This window comes from Lytechinus pictus, chromosome 8 (assembly GCF_037042905.1).
Source record: "Lytechinus pictus isolate F3 Inbred chromosome 8, Lp3.0, whole genome shotgun sequence".
NCBI classification, from domain to species: Eukaryota; Metazoa; Echinodermata; class Echinoidea; order Temnopleuroida; family Toxopneustidae; genus Lytechinus; species Lytechinus pictus.
In genome coordinates, this window is record NC_087252.1 from 27,099,956 (window position 1) to 27,114,689 (window position 14,734).

Consider the following 14,734-nt stretch of genomic DNA (forward strand, 5'->3'; position numbering starts at 1 on the left):
AGGGATAAACTCTTTGTTTTTTTCTTCATATTTTCGCTAAATTCCGAGGCGTTGTACAACACAAATAGCGAATATTCTTATTCGTGCAATGGTGCATGAGGAGAAGGATGGTGATTATGACAATGATGATGATGATGATCCACACCATTTCTGTTGCACTATATTTCGTTCAAAACATTAACAAGCTTTGAGCGTTGTGGCCCAGTGGATTAGTCGTCTGACTTTGAAACAGGGTCGTGGGTTCGAATCCCAGCCATAGCGTTATTTCCTTCAGCAAGAAACTCATCCACATTGTGCTGCACTCTTTACCGGGTAAATGGGTACCCGGTAGGAAGAAATTCCTTGAATGCTTGAGCGCCTAGGCAGCTCAGCTAAAGCTGGGGTAATAATAATAGCAGGGCCCGCTGGTAGAACAGTTTTCGAAATTGAAGTGGCTACCCTGGGTAAATATACCTATATTATTATTATTATTATAACAAGCACAGGCACATCCAATTAAGTTAATTACTACACATCTGCTGAAATGAGTTAGTTTTGAGACATGATTTGAATATCTCAATGCTGTCAATTTCACGGGGCAAAGAGGGGAGGGAGTTCCAAAGGCATGGGACATTAGATGGAAAGACACGGTCTCCTTAGGTGTGCCATGGGTACATGAAGAGTGACACCAGTATCAGATGAGTGCAAATCCAGGATGTAGACAGCGTTGTTCTTCGACGGAGATCACATATCCTGGAGCTAAACGGTGCCTTGACAGCTTTGAAATTCAGGAGAAGGATTTGAATTTGATCCTGTACTTAATTACCTGTGCGTGTTGCTGGGCAAGACATCATTGTACATTTGCTTCTCCTTAACCAAGGTGTTAACTGAAAACCTGGTAGGATGCAAAGTTGTACATTAGTTTGAACTTTGTAGCTCTTGCTAGAATGCTCTTCACTGAGTGGAGGAAGTGCATAATTAGTTTTGGGCAAGCTGGCATTTGATGAAAAAAATCTTATTTGTAATGCATTTATTAAATTTTAATGTGCAACATACACCCTGTATGATGCAGTGAATAAGCAGAGGTGTTATTATTCGGTCTTTAAAATTTTGACAATTCTAAACTGAAATACGACTAATTAAATGAGTACAATCCATCATTATCACAATTGTAACATTTTATCATAGAATTATGGAGGAAATAAATTGAGAGGGGAAGTGCAAATTCAGAGTTTTTATTACCAGTTTGGTCAAACCAATGTTGTTTTTCATGTTGAATCTCTGAAATAAAATGAAATTGAATTATTTGTGTAGTTAGTGTATGGTTTGAAAATGGTAACTGGGGATTTATTAGGTTTTAATTATTGTTCATTCATCATTACAACAGGATTGTTACGTTTATGCTGCATGCACTCCTTGGAGTTGCTTTTATATAATATACATTATAATGAAGTGTAAATATTTCTTGCAGATTATTTTTGGTAAGTTTCCTATATGACTAACATGATTTAGCTAAATAAGGAAACTTGTGCTGATAGTTCCATGTGAAGAAAGTGATACAGGAAGTGAGATATTAAAGGGGAATCCAACCCAAATGAAAACGTGTTTTTATAAGGAAAAGAAAAATCAGACAAGTTGATAGGTGAAAGTTTGAACAATATTGGACAAACAGCAAGAAAGTTATGAATTTTCAAAAGTTGTAAATATTGGTAATCACTATACCCATGGACACTTCAAATTGGTCGCATATGGGATGTCATAGTGATGTAAGGCAAGGACTACTCTTCCATGTACTCCAATATATATTTTGGCTAAAATGTCATTTTTCCCAAAAGTTTTATTTCAAATTATAATTATCTTTCATGAGGACATAAAAAAATATACTACCTGGGTTATATTTAGATTACTGCCCCAGGGGAATGGGTATTTAGGAGAAAACCACAAATCCCTGATAATAAAGTACATGGCCTATGGGAAAGTTGTCCTTTCCCCTTGTCATAATTTACTTACCCAGTTGCCAATTTGAAATCTACATAGTATAAGTGATCTCAATTTTAAAGCAGCTATTACTTTCTTATTGCTTGTCCGATTTCTTTCAAACTTTCACCATTCTGTTTAAATTATTTTTCTCCTTCCCAACACAACATTCTATGCCAAGGCTGGATTCCTCTTTAATTCTGTTTTGTTCAGGAGAGATATGCTCCTTCCCCATTTATTGCTTCACATGTGTTAAAGGGGATACTTCAGGTTGAGAATAATATGACTCATGTAGTAAGAGAAAAATCAAACAAGCAATATACTGAAAAGTTCATTAAAAATAATGTAAAAACAAGAAGTTCTTGGAAATTACATCCCCATGTACCCTTCTAAAAATTATATTTTGAAACCTTGTGTTTTATATTTTTCATACACATGTATGAGATAAATAATTCCCTTGTTTTAAGTTTCCATAATTATAATCTTTCACAGTGAAGCAGTAGTCAACCTATTTTGACAATCTTGGAACGGAGACTTATTCAAGTATCATATTTGATTTTTCTCTTAAAATTTTTGATAGGTGGACTTGATCATTAACCCTAACTAGGCTGGAATATTTTTATTTGGCCCCATCCGGGATCTGGGCCTTTGCTGTTCCACAGAAGTTAATTAATTTCTTTTTTTTTTCTTATACATGTAGTAATTTCGCTGATGTGGTTTATGGTACACCATGTGAAGTGTTGTAGAAACAGTGGATAGGAGAAGAGAAGAAATGGATAAGCGAGAAAGTGGAGATTTGAGAGTAGAGTATTCTTTCTTGAAAGTAGTCCTGAAAAGGACTGTAAACCAGGAAAGATTGATGAGTTGAGAACAGCTTGAGTAGTAGAGCTAGTGAGGAGATGCTGGCTTGAGTCGGGGAGTAGAGATGAGACTCGCCGACTCAAGCCAGCATCTCCTTACTACTCATCATCTCTACTCGCCGACTCAAGCCAGCATCTCCTCACTAGCTCTACTACTCAAGCTGTTCTCAACTCATCAATCTTTCCTGGTTTACAGTCCTTTTCAGGACTACTTTCAAGAAAGAATACTCTACTCTCAAATCTCCACTTTCTCGCTTATCCATTTCTTCTCTTCTCCTATCCACTGTTTAAACCACATCAGTGATTGTACATACCACCATGCAAACCTTCAAACAACATCTGATGTAGTAATTTGGCCTGAAGTGACAACCAGGATCAATAACAAATAATACTCTAGCTGTAACATCTCAATGTTTGTAAAATGCTGCAAAATTTAATTACACATGCTATGCTATTTTTGCTATTGAGGTTTCTATTTTTTAGTCAGCGAAAAGAACTGATTATATTCTGTATTTTATGTATTTTCATGTACTTATATGTATGAATTTTATACACCTGTGTGGGAAATTGTTTCTTTAGTGGATGTTATTCGGTGTCTAACACTAATTCCATGTCTTTTGCTGTATTAGTGTTTATATTTGTATTTGATATGTTCTTGTCTCTGAATTTGTTATGTCTCAGTATTTTTATGCAGTCCTTTGCCAGAATACATCATGTAAAATGTACAGTGTATGTGGGAAATTATTGTGTTGGAAATGATTTTATCAATGATGTTTTTCAAGACCAACAACTCAGTATCCAAGTGTATGTTTGCTCAATGTGTCTATTTTCATGCTTATGAATTAGATTGTATTTTCTCAGCAATTTGAGTTATGATAATTCAAGCACAGTTAAAATTCAGTATTGACTGTGCTACTCTGTTATGCGTAAGAAATTCAATATGGCGGATTCTGATGAGATCCACAGTGCATTTTCTCTTGACTTTGTTACCATTTATTAATGATTTTATGTGAAGAATGATGTAATTTGTTTCATCATTGTTGGTCAGTATTTTTTATATACTCTGTTCCAGACTGTAATGTCTTTAAAATAGGTAAGATGAATGAAAACTTGTGTTACTTCATTGGTCTCTGGTAGTTCACATTGCAACGTCTACATTACTGTACATTTTGGGGGTCAAACATTCTTGTACGTAGCACTGATGATAATTTCATGAAGGTAAGATCTATGTGATATATGGACGCAGAAGCCTATGTAGTATGCCTAGCAAATGAGTTAATAAACTCTGGTTGGATTGCTTCCCACTCAGTGAGTGGAGAATGTGCATACATTATGTGCAGACAAGCCAGGATTTAACAGCCAGGGTAGGGTATATATATATATATATGTATATATATATTATATGTGAGAAATTATACATCTACAACAGCTTTGGCAACTCTTGTATTTAAATATGTTGTGAAAGAAATGAATGAAGAGAACAAAGGTAGGCGTAGCTTAAATCAAGGTTCTACAGAGCTATTTGCCCTTTGGAAAAGTTGGTGATGCCGAAAAAATGTCTCTGCCGGGAATTGAACCGGTTCCTCCAGTTTTGAACGCAGGTGCTTTAACCACTAGACCACAGAGTGGCTAGGGCGACCCCAATATGATTGACCGTCAGATAAACAGATTTTCCTCACCTCCAATTGAATTTCCATTGTCGGGTGTAGGTAAGTTTTGAACAATGACAAGCCGATATATATATATATATATATATATGTGTAAAAAGCTTTGATAGAGACGTTCTGATTTAGTGCTTTCTAAAAGCGGAAATATGCATATTTAAAAAAAATTTATCATATTCATGTCATTGATGGTGATCAGATGATGATGCACGCAAACACGGTCTTGAAACGAATCACCATCAAGAATTTTTGCCAATGATTTTATTCTTTAAAGATGGTAATTTGATGCATAATGATGTATTCATGTGTAAGGTTTCATGTTTGTCAGGGATTGTTTATGTGTACAGGGGTGTGTACCCTGATATCCACATTCAAGGCATTAAAGACATTAGCATGATATTCTGCGATCAGTTTGATTTAAACTCTGGTCTGAAGTTGCGGTTGAACTATGGATAAGCTTTTTGTAAAAGAGTCTTTATGTAACCACACAAGTCCAGTTTATCGGCTCATTTGACACGCTGCTCGAATCATTCAGAACCAACTGAGAATAATTACCGAAATAGATCTCATCGTTAACCCAGGAAAGTGCCAAGTAAAGATAGGATACATAAGATGCAAATGTAATTTGGGGACTTCTGGCTTGCCATGATTAATAGTTAGACCATGATGGTGGCCCTGGTACCAGCAGACCTCAGAATTCGGGCCATTGAGTTACTTTCATGCACGCTTGTATGCATGCACATGGAATTGCCAAAGGTGATGTGAAAGTTGTAGTAATGAAGTATGCAATGCAACATAATACAAAGGACAGATGTAGTTTTAACCTGAAAGAATTATATTTTAGCATTATCAATGAAAGATAGAGGAAATGAAATAAAGATAATCACTGATGGGATGAGAGGAAATTAAGACAGGCAAAGCTAACAATTTGACAAAACTCGAGTTAAGAATGGCATATTCCATTTTCTTTCTTTTTTAAAACATTTGCTCTATTTTCAAAGACAATATAAATCATGGATTTAATGGAGACTCGATCAGTCAAAATTTGTCTATTTCTAGTTCACTGCTCATTTGAGTTTTTCTAAGTTAACCTGAAATACTTGATTTTTTCATCATGTCATATAGCAAATATAAATATTTATGTAATGTTGCATTTGGGTTTGATGAGCAGGGGAATATGTATATTATTGACTGAAGCTGTGTAATAGAAAAATGACTAATTTCGTGAAAGAGGGGTGTATGAATGTTATGACTACTAGTCACCTATCTTGCATCGAGGTAATCAATTAGACAGACAAAATAGGCATTTACAGTATATCTTGTCTCTGAAATGTCTCATTCAGGTAATATATATATATATATATATATATATTTATGTGTGTGAAGTTATACATGTACATCAGCTTTGGCAACTCTTTTTATTTTAAATATTGTTAAGAAACGAATGAAGAGAACAATGGTAGGCATAGCTTAAATCAAGGTTCCCCAGAGCTATCTACCCTTTGGAAAAATTGGTGATGCCGAAAAAGAAAATATATATATAATATATATATATGATATGTATAATATCTGCCTCTGTGCTTTAGTGTAATTGTATACATAACGTATATCTCTGTGTTGATCGGGTTATATTTGTGGGTATTTTTATTTGTGAGTGTATATTTTGTACATAGAGGTGGATTGGTCTTGTCTTGTGTTCACACTGTGCAAGATTATGAGGTGGGGATGCCTGATAAGTCTGCATGTAGTATATTACAGGAGGGCTGTATTCAGCAGGCACAACGGCATGAAAATGAATCCGGTATTGCTTTCCGTGTTGAAAGTATCAAAATGTTGTTGGTCTTCGATCTTCTGTATGGATATTCACACCTTACCGATCGGGAAACCCACAGGGCTAGTTCATGCCTCAAATTAGCTGATGGTTATTCCAAGCATCACCACGTGTACGAAAGGAAGCAGGTGCACCAAATACAGCAAAATGGAGGGAGAACTGTTTATTTGAGTGTATTGTATCACTGATGACCCCCCTCCCAATTTTAAAGCCCCCATCACACTTATTCGGAATCAGCAGGAATCAAGCGGAAGCTGAAAAGAAAAAAATATTCAAAAAATCTAGAAATTTTCGGGAGGAACTTCTGAATTCACCAAACTAGAGTTGAAATTCAGTAAATTGACCAGGTGTATCATCATACACTAGTCAAAATGAACCGCAATGGAGTCAGATTGATAATTCGTGCTACGTTCTTGGACATTCTAGGGGCATTCTAAATATCCTGACTGCATTCTGAGTGCATTCGAAATATTTTTGTCATTTCTTTTGGCCGTCCCGAAGGTTTTGGTCATGTTCAAAACATTCAAGGGATATTTTCGAACGGTGTTCGAAGTAGATTTAAATGACCAACTTGTGGTCAAATAATAGTCCTTTCATTCAGGCCAATTCTGCTTGATTCGGAATAAGTGTGATGGGGGCTTAACATAGAACCCAGTCAGAGGCTTCAGCCACCTTTGCCGGTTGATTCTGATGCTGTTAGGCAAAATGTAAGCAATATGTTTCATGTGGCAAGACTAAAAAAGTGCTTTATAAGTGCTTTGCTTTCTCAGTAACTGGGCCAAAATATAACCATGAGAAGATGGAATTAGCACATTTTGCATATTCTGAAAAAATTAAAAACACGCTTTGACCTGCGGTTGATTGCTTGACTGATGGATGATCGACTAAAGCCTTCTGTGAGTCAAAATTGTAGTGCATACGGTTTTAATACTTTGTACATGTATGTATCGGTTTTGTTTTGTTGTGTATTATGGGAAAAAGTGGTTGTATTGAAATTTGTCATTGCCCCGTTCCTCGTATTAATGCCTTACTCGTTTATGTTATTTTTTGGATTGCATTGTAGAAGCCAATCAAGTGCTGCCTATTGTTGCCTTTAATACATGTTAGTGATTTCATATGTGGATAATTGTACAGTGCAGATAAACATGCACGCACGCGCACACCCACACATGCACATTATAAAAACAACTATTTTTTAATTCATTTTTTCCCCATCTCAACATTTGTCAATGCTTGACATTATGTCGGTTGGGTATATAGGATCATCCCTTGTACTGTCTTATTAAATCAAATAGCAATGAAAACAGGATTAATTTTCATCTTAAATGTATTCACGTTTATGACCATGTTTGGCTTGGTAGTATATATCCTTTCTTCTGCCATCTGCCAAGACCTTTGGGATACTATCCCTCTGCCTAATTCTTCATTTTGCCAGTTTTAAATAACTAATTAGAGCATATGATATAATTGTGATATTAACATTTTTTCCTATAACATTTTTTTAATGACAAGTGGTTCCACCAGCTTTATTCGAAGCAAAGGGGCGGATTGGTTAAAACAAATTTGGGGGTTTGGATGGGTATGAGGGGGATTTGCCCCCCTCAGCCCATGTGCCACCACTTAGAAGGTATGCTCTCCTGGGTTCAAGAGGGTGCTCAGATACCATGTTCCGAATGCCTGAAATCTGACAATTCTCAGTTATCATATGCTTCGTCTGCTGTTTGAAGATCATGGGAGGTTGGCTCCACCGCCTCCTTTTTCTGTGTGAAATGATGTCAAAAGATAATTGGGCCAGCACGTGTGCACGTGTGTATGTGCTATGTAATTGGCTAATGAGAGACGGCTGCATGCAAATTACATTGCTAATCGTCGTAATGAAGATGGGGCAAGTCGAGCTTGCCACAAAACCCTCCGAATAGCACTGCCTTGAATCCTAAGAGTGTCTAACTTTAAATAGCACAATGAAATAAAACATTTTATAGTGTTTATGAATTATAAAATTGCCATTTTTATGTGATGTGATCTATACAGATTACACACAAGCACAAAACAAGCCATGAATGAGAAACTATACTCAGTACTTTTTTAATTTGATTTCCTAGTAAAATAAACCAGCAGCTTTTTATATTTTTTAAATTCTGAACGAAGTCAGGAAACCTGTTTTTATTGATTTAACTTTATATACTGATTGTACTAGTCTATGCCAATGTACAACAGTTAATATTTAGTTCTTTGAGACAACTTTTATAATTTTAAAGGGTGTTTTTTGTTATGATATATCTACTGGAAAGAACACTGCATGTATCCCAGTGTGTTCACACTCCTCTGGGTGTGGAACATCACACTGGAAAATTTGAGCATTTGAAACAGTGGAATTCACATGTTCACATCTTCTGAGAACACACTTTGAAATCTTGGCAATGTGGACACTCTCACTGTCCCCACAGTGTGAAGTTATGTTCAATCGGTTGAATCTCATCATCACACAGTCAACTATGTAATCACACTTGTGAACACACTGCGGACACACTGAGCACAATGCTGACACAATATGAGCACAATGTGGACACTGAGCACACTATGGGCCAACTACGAACCCACACTCCGAACACACTGAGTACACTGAACACACTGGATACACATTCTGAACACTGAACACACTGTAAATACTGTGAGTACACCATGAACACACAGGACTCACATTCTGGACTCTGAACACACTGTTAGCATGCTATGGATACCTGGTGAGCACACTGTGAACACTCTGCGGACACACTAAGCACATTGCTGACACAATGTGAGCGCAGTGTGGACACTGAACACAATGTGAGCACAGTGTAGACACCTTGTGAATGCACTTTGCGCCAACTGTGAACCCCCACTGTAAACACTGAGTATACCATGAACACACAGGACACACATTCTGAACACTGTGAATATTTATTCAGCACACTGTGATCACACTGTGGACACCTATTGAACACACTGTGAACACACTATGGGCCAACTGCGAGCCCACACTGTGAACGCACTGAAGACATTGTAAACACTGAGTACACTGTGAACACACTGGATACACATTCTAAACGCACTGTACACAGGACACACATTCTGGACACTGAACACACTAAGGACACTGAACACACTAAGGATGCTATGGATACCTGGTGAGCACACTGAACACTTATTGAGCACACTGTGGACACCCATTGAGCACACTGAACACACTGTGGACACCCATTGAGCACACTGTAAACACGCTGTTCTTTCCATGAGTAATGAAGGCTCAATAAGACCCAGGGCTATGCTCTCCCCATCGTTATCTGTGCCAGTTATTGTGTTCATACAACGAACTGCCATATTTATTTTTAACTGAAATATAAATATAATGTTTAGACAGCCAAGTCCCCTCTCTCAAAGCAAAAGTTGAATAAGAATTTGCCATTATTTAACATTTGATATTAATTAGATCATGTATATGCTTAAACAGATTTTGATGCAAAATTTGATTGACATGAAGTTAGATTAGCAGGAATTTTAAAGTGAATATTGTAATTAAATTTTTCGTTAAAATTGTGATCAGGAAGAGGGCTTTCTGTATTGGTGGTTTCCTTTTGTTAAAAATTGTTATGCAGGGTGTTACATAAGCACTTGCCCGGGGCAAGTAAAAGTTAGAGTCGGGCAAGTGTATTGAAGTAAAGACCAAAACTACTTGCCCGTATTGGGCAAGCAAAATTATCACAGTAGAATGACCAAAATTAGGGTCGATATGATATGATATTGACCAGGCAAGTGCTTCTAAAAACTTATGTAGCACCCTGTTGTTTAATATGCATTACATTATGTCAGTTCTGATGGATTCATCTGTCTATATATTAAAAATATTCCTTTGTCAGGTAATATTAATAAGTTAGGGTTTTAAACTAAAATCAACTATATTCAACAACAAATCTCTGATAAAAAATGTGTTTTTAGATATACAGTGGCCCGTATTCTGAAGTCGGGTTTAACTTAAACTCTGGTTTAAAGTTGAGGTTTAAGTATGGATAGCCAATTGTTACATAAATCACTGACGGAAGAGATATCATATTTCAGCTCATTCGGCTCTCAAAATCATGCATATTAGTCTAGGAAGTATGAATAGATGATTGTCTTCACCATCGATGAATCAGGAAAGAGCACAGTAAACATAAGAAACATACAACTTAATAGAAATTTTGACACTTTTGGCTTTCCATAATTTTAGCACAGAGTTGGACCGTGGTCTAAGATAAACCCGACTTCAGAATATGGGCCAATGGATCCGGGATGATGTATACTGTTTGCAAAAAATGTATTGAGGCGATGTAAAATTATGTATTGTGTGAATTAACAATGTCGTGTTCTTTGACTTGCTATCTGCACTTGTTTATTATTGTCAGTGCACAATCTCAGTTACACAGTAAGTGTTACTAAAGTATGATATAGTGTGACTTAGACCCCTGTTACACATACGTTTGCAAGTGGACTGAGGCCGGCCCCGGAGGCGGCTCGACGTATGTGTAACATCAACTTTTTTTGAAAAGCCGGACTGAGGCCGGACTGAGGCCAGGTGGACTCAGTCCACCTCTGGATGTGGTTTGAGGCCGGCCCGAGTCCGGACTCAGTCCCGCAATCGGTAGGTGTAACACCAAAGTGGACTCGGCGCCGGCTTATAAGCGGAAGTGACGCGACCTGTCATCATCAACAATGCATCGGCCGGGCGCGCTTTTGCCATTTGGACCAGGCATGCAGTATATATTATAGGTAAGCCTCGCGAATCGCCTTTTTTGAGCACGTCGAAATTCCCTCCTTCGATCAGAAATAATAGTTACGATATTCTTAACCTTCATAATGCAATTATATAAACAAAATATGGAGGTAAGATATGTGTACGGATCGGTCGCGATGTCGATGAGATCCAATGCAATTAAAAAGACCTGCAAACCGCGCGAAAATATTAAGCGTTTGTTTACATGAAGTGCGCCCCAACGTCAGCTCGTGAAAAGGCGACGTGAGGCCGGCCTATGTGTAGACGCAAAATTGCGGGCCCGAGACTATGTGTAACAGGGGTTTGATGATTTTGAGGCGGCTTCAAATTGCAGGCGTGAGGCCGCCTCCGGGGCCGGCTTTGAAAGCCGACGCATGTGTAACAGGGGTCTTACATGCATGAGAAACCTGTGATTTAAGTGTGACTTGAGTGTTGCTTTGATGTGAATTCATTCAATATACTGTACTCTGATAAGGAAGAAAAATGAATGAAACAGATTCTGTGAAAACACTGTTTCAATATTGCATGGAAATGAAACATAGTAAAGTTTTGTGATGTGAAAATACATTTGCCACAAATGGTATGGGTAAATATTCCAAAGCAAACTCCCTTATTTCAGAGATGAGATTCGCTTTGTAAAACTTTGGTATCCATTTCTTTATTTATTTATGTGGAATTCAATAAGAATTAAAAAAAAATGATGATATGCAAACATGGTTATTGTCAAACGGCATGTCACTTAATTGCTTTTATTTTAATACTAGTTGGTAGAATTTGTTTCATTAATATGATTGGTTGGAAGTGTCTTTATCATTAGATTTTAGCAATTATCATCTATATAGAGTGTTCTAGCAATGCTTAAAAAACGCATATTTTGGTCTGTATCAATTGCCCGTGCAGTATCAGAGCGTATCCCTGAAAGGAACCGGAATCCTGTACAAATTTTTTTAACTTCAACAGTTTAGGGCGCGTGCGCGATGCCTGAATTATACAATGCGTACAACAACCAATGAAAGCAATGCGATGCTCAGCAAGAGCACAACTACGCTCGATGACGTCATAATGAACTACACGCAAGTCCATGTTTTTTTTTTTGGGGGGGGGGGGTGGGTGGGATAGAGGATAATGATTATAATGGATGGCTTTATTTCATGAAATACCAGAAATATTCCACTCGTTAAGGCCAATATTCCACTCACCTGCGATTCGTGGAATATTTTCCCGAACTCTTGGAATATTTCGTTCTGAGGGTCTGAGCCATCCAATATAATATAATTATTTATCTCGAGTGGAGTTTTGAAAGAAACATGGCTTTTGTCCAATGTGGTCAATGATTTCCCTTTTTTTTGGAGTGTTCTTATTAGATGTATAATGAAGGAGTTTTTACAAGTCTTAAGTGATAGACCGGTATGATATAAATCTACATGTATATCTTTGTACAATGTGTTCACTTTCCATTTTGTTTTTACTTGGCACAAATGGTACACAACTGAAATGTATTGTCCGAAAAATTATATTTGGAAATAAATATATATACATATGAAACAAAAAAAGGAGCCATTGCCTTGGTTTATTTATCATGTCTCCATAGAAAAAAAAAACCACCCCCTGAGAGAGAGAGAGGGAGAGGGGGTGGAGGAAAGAGAATGAACATAATATAGTACCGATTCGATGACGTCAGTTGCCATGATGTCGTGGCGCCTGGTTCTAAACAAATGATCCCGCCGAATGAAAGCGTGTTCCTCAGAGGAGAAAATGGCTGCTATCGGAATTTGATCGCTTGCAACCTACTTTTCAGACGAGCCAAAGGTCGCACGGGCCTAATTACAACTGGCAGGCAAAAGATATTCATTTGAGCCAACCCATTGCTCAATTTTTAAATTTGATATTGCTGATTGACAAAAATGAATGAATATGACTGACAATCTAACACTGATTCTAGGGAGGGTACCTACTGAACTTTCTTTCTCCAAATTGGAAAGATATTTCACCACTATGGACCTATATTTTTACTGGCGGAAGAATTAGGGTCATTTTACTCTCAAGTGATGAATTTGGTCCCGTTATCAGGTGTAGTCTTCGTAAATGCTGATTTATTTTTAAAATGAGCCGGTCGAGGTACCCTTTTCTGGTCAGATATGGAATGTCAGACATTTATCCTATCCACTGGTAGTAAACATTCAACCCTCGAATTTCCTCCTTATTTTTAATGAATTCTTTTTAAGTGCCACTTTAACACACGAGTCTATGGGAAATGAATTAGGCCTGTGAGCCCCAAAGTCATTTGCAAAGTGCACGGACGATCGTTTGCTGCGACTTTGTTTAGAACCAGCCCGCCATGACACCATGGCAACTGACGTCACACTTCGGTACTTTAATAAGAGACGCAGAGAGAAATAAAACAAAGACGATTAAGTTGGAGGATGGGTTTGTATGGAGAATCGGAGGGGTCTTGCAACTTGGTGAGGAGAATATTTAGTTTGTTTGTTTTTTAAAGGGGTACTCAGGGCTGAAAATATTTATATCTGAATAAAAAGAGTAAAATTCACAGAGCAAAATGCTGAAAAATTCATCAAAATTGGATAACATATAACGAAGTTAATGAATTTTAAAGTTTAGCAATATTTTGTGAAAATAGTTATATGCACATCATCATTAATATTCATTAGCGGCTGATGATGTCACATCCCCACTTTCTTTTTTCTTATGTTATTGTGTGAATAATGTGTCCCCTTTATAATGAAATAAGTTGCAGCAATGAATATCTAATGCACACAATCAGTTGTCAATTCAATTTTTTCAGTTCTTGGAAGAAAAAAAATTGAATGAACCTAATTTCATATAATAAAATACAAAAGAACAAGTTAGCGGGGATATGACATCACCAAGTTGCTCGTTGAATATTTATGAAGACATGCATGCCTTGAACTGTTTCACCGGAACAATGCAAATCTTTAAAATGCAATAACTTTGTTATTCCTAGTCCGATTTTGATCAAATTTTCAGAGTTTTGTTTGTCTGATTTTTCTTTATCTGTTTAAATCATATTGTTCTCAGCCCGGAGCATCCCTTTAATTTCAAGGCAGCTATTAACTCTGTGAAAATACAGTAAAAAAATCAAATTGGAGATTAGATATGCATGTAAATAACTTCACTAAAATAAACTCTGAAACTAAGACACGATTTTTGTATGAAATATTTTTAGATAGATGGCCTTACACGACTTTAATTTCGTGAATATAACTTTACATCATACAAATTTCAATACAGGGCCGTTTATTTTGCAATGAATGAAAGAATGGGATAAAGACAACATAAACCTTTTTTCTTCATTGTTTAATGTATTGTTTATTCAAATTCTATTCACTTTCTTGAAGAAAACATTTACATGTAAAAACAAAACGTGACAACATAACTGGGTGACCTCGATGAAAGCAATACTTACGATCTTATCATATGAAAAAAATAAATAGGCTACAAATATAACCCATCATTTAATATCTTTTATTCCAAAATATATTTACGAAGTTTTGGAATCGCAACGGGGATGTATTCTACAACATAGTATATCTATTGAAAATCATTATGTCCAGGCCGGCAGGCCCCCGTAAGTGGCGGCCAGGGCGGCGGAAGG